Source organism: Salvelinus fontinalis, chromosome 39 (genome assembly GCF_029448725.1).
Source record: "Salvelinus fontinalis isolate EN_2023a chromosome 39, ASM2944872v1, whole genome shotgun sequence".
Taxonomy (NCBI): Eukaryota; Metazoa; Chordata; class Actinopteri; order Salmoniformes; family Salmonidae; genus Salvelinus; species Salvelinus fontinalis.
In genome coordinates this window covers 20,994,384-20,997,366 of record NC_074703.1, presented here as the reverse complement: position 1 = coordinate 20,997,366, position 2,983 = coordinate 20,994,384, and the positions used below count along the sequence as shown (strand labels likewise).

At 40.4% G+C, this 2,983-nt stretch overlaps 1 non-coding gene across 1 annotated transcript; it reads right to left on the bottom strand.

The window, feature by feature from the left end:
* Window positions 1–2,668: 2,668 nt before the first annotated feature.
* On the bottom strand, window positions 2,669–2,745 carry trnat-ugu (transfer RNA threonine (anticodon UGU)). Its single transcript has one exon. It is a non-coding gene; the product is annotated as a tRNA-Thr (tRNA).
* Between the last annotated feature and the right edge of the window lie 238 nt (window positions 2,746–2,983).

Genomic DNA, 2,983 nt, shown 5'->3' with positions numbered 1-2,983 from the left:
CCGTTCACCTTCATACTCCTGGGCAGACTACACTCAATCATATGACCCACTGAAGAGATGAGTCTTCAGTAAAGACTTAACTTCTTGTGGGGAGGAGCCAGCATTTTCACTTTCGGAAAAATAGCATGCAAAAATTCAACTGCCTGCTCCTCATCCCCAGAATATAAGATATGCATGTTACTAGTAGATTTGGATAGACAACACTCTAAAGTTTCTAAAACTGTTTGAATCATATCTGTGAGAATAACAGAACTTATGTAGCAGGCAAAACCCTGAGGACAAACCATTCAGAATTTGTATTTTTTTGATGTCACTGTCAATGAAATTTTTTAGAGACCCCAGATTTCTAATTGACTTGCTTGCAGTTCCTACCGCTTCCACTGGATGTCACCAGTCCTTGGAAATTGGTTGAGGTTATTCCTTTGTGTACTGAAGAAGTAGCGCTATCGTAAATGAGGGTCACATGAAGTAAATTTTTTTAGAGAGCCACGTTACGAAAAAAGTTGTCAGCTTGTTTTCTTTTGTATTGGACACAGATCATCCCGTCTTCAAATTGATCGATTATTAACGTTTAAAAATACCTAACGTTGTATTACAAAATTAGTTTGAAATGTTTTGGTAAAGTTTACATGTAACTTTTGATATATTTTGTAGAGAAGTGGCCATAGTTGGAAGCTGTGTTTTTCTGGATGAAACGGTCCAAATAAATTGACGGAATTAATCGAACAAAAGGACCATTTGTGATGTTTATGGGACATATTGGAGTGTCAATAAAATAATTTCGTCAAAGGTAAGGCATGATTGAAATTTTATTTCTGCGTTTTGTGTCGCGCTTGCAGTGTTGAAATATGCTACTCTCTCTTTGTTGACATTGTGCTGTCATCAGATAATAGCATCTTATGCTTTCGCCGAAAAGCCTTTTTGAAATCTGACATGTTGGCTGGATTCACAACGAGTGTAGCTTTAATTTGGTATCTTACATGTGTGATTTAATGGAAGTTAGATTTTTATATCATGTTATTTGAATATGCCGTGCTGTATTTTCCCTGGCTATTGACCGGTGGGACGTTTTCCACCTGCCCCAGAGAGGTTAAAAGATGAGACCGATTCTGCGTCTCTCACATGGGTAGGCAGACCATTTCATAAAAATGGAGATCTATAGGAGAAAGCCCTGCCTCCAGCTGTTTGCTTAGAAATTCTAGCCACAATTAGGAGGCCTGCGTCTTGTGACCGTAGCGTACGTGTAGGTATGTACGGCAGGACCGAATCGGAAAGATAGGTAGGAGCAAGCCCATGTAATGCTTTGTAGGCTAGCAGTAAAACCTTGAAATCAGCCTTTGCCTTAACAGGAAGCCAGTGTAGGGAGGCTAGCACTGGAGTAATATGATCAAATTTTGGGGTTCTAGTCAGGATTCTAGCAGCCGTATTTAGTACTAACTGAAGTTTATTTAGTGCTTTATCCGGGTAGCCGGAAAGTAGAGCATTGCAGTAGTCTAACCAAGAAGTAACAAAACATGGATTAATTTTTCTGCATCATTTTTGTACAGAAAGTTTCAGATTTTTGCAATTTTACGTAGATGGAAAAAAGCTGTCCTTGAAACAGTCTTGATATGTTCGTCAAAAGAGAGATCGGGGTCCAGAGTAACGCAGAGGTCCTTCACAGTTTTATTTGAGACGACTTTACAACCATCAAGATTAATTGTCAGATTCAACAGAAGATCTCTTTGTTTCTTGGGACCTAGAACAAGCATCTCTGTTTTGTCCGAGTTTAAAAGTAGAACGTTTTCAGCCATCCACTTCCTTATGTCTGAAACACTGGCTTCTAGCGAGGGCAATTCTGGAGCTTCACCATGTTTCTTTGAAATGTACAGCTGTGTGTCATCCGCATAGCAGTGAAAGTTAACATTATGTTTTCGAATGACATCCCCAAGAGGTAAGATATATAGTGAAAACAATAGTGGTCCTAAAACGGAAACTTGAGGAACACCAAAATGTACAGTTGATTTGTCAGAGGACAAACCATTCACAGAGACAAACTGATATCTTTCTGACAGATAAGATCTAAACCAGGCCAGAACTTGTCCGTGTAGACAAATTTGGGTTTCCAATCTCTCCAAAAGAATGTGGTGATCGATGATATCAAAGGCAGCACTAAGGTCTAGAAGCACGAGGACAGATGCAGAGCCTCGGACTGACGCCATTAAAAGGTCATTTACCACCTTCACAAGTGCAGTCTCAGTGCTATGATGGGGTCTAAAACCAGACTGAAGCATTTCATATACAATGGTTGTCTTCAGGAAGGCAGTGAGTTGTTGCGCAACAGCTTTTTCAAAAATGTTTGAGAGGAATGGAAGATTCGATATAGGCCGATAGTTTTTTATATTTTCCGGGTCAAGGTTTGGCTTTTTCAAGAGAGGCTTTATTACTGCCACTTTTAGTGAGTTTGGTACACATCCGGTGGATAGAGAGCCGTTTATTGTGTTCAACATAGGAGAGCCAAGCACAGGAAGCAGCTCTTTCAGTAGTTTAGTTGGAATAGGGTCCAGTATAGACCTTGAAGGTTTACATTTAACATTTAAGTCATTTAGCAGACGCTCTTATCCAGAGCGACTTACAAATTGGAAAGTTCATACATATTCATCCTGGTCCCCCCATGGGAATTGAACCCTGGTCCCCCCGTGGGAATTGAACCCACAACCCTGGCGTTACAAGCGCCATGCTCTACCAACTGAGCCACACGGGACCGTTTAGAGGCCATGATTATTTTCATCATTGTGTCAAGAGATATAGCACTAAAACACTTGAGTGTCTCTCTTGATCCTAGGTCCTGGCAGAGTTTTGCAGACTCAGGACAGCTGAGCTTTGAAGGAATACGTAGATTTAAAGAGGAGTCCGTAATTTGCTTTCTAAAGATCACGATCTTTTCCTCAAAGAAGTTCATGAATTTATTACTGCTGTAGTGAAAGCCATCCTCACTTGGGGA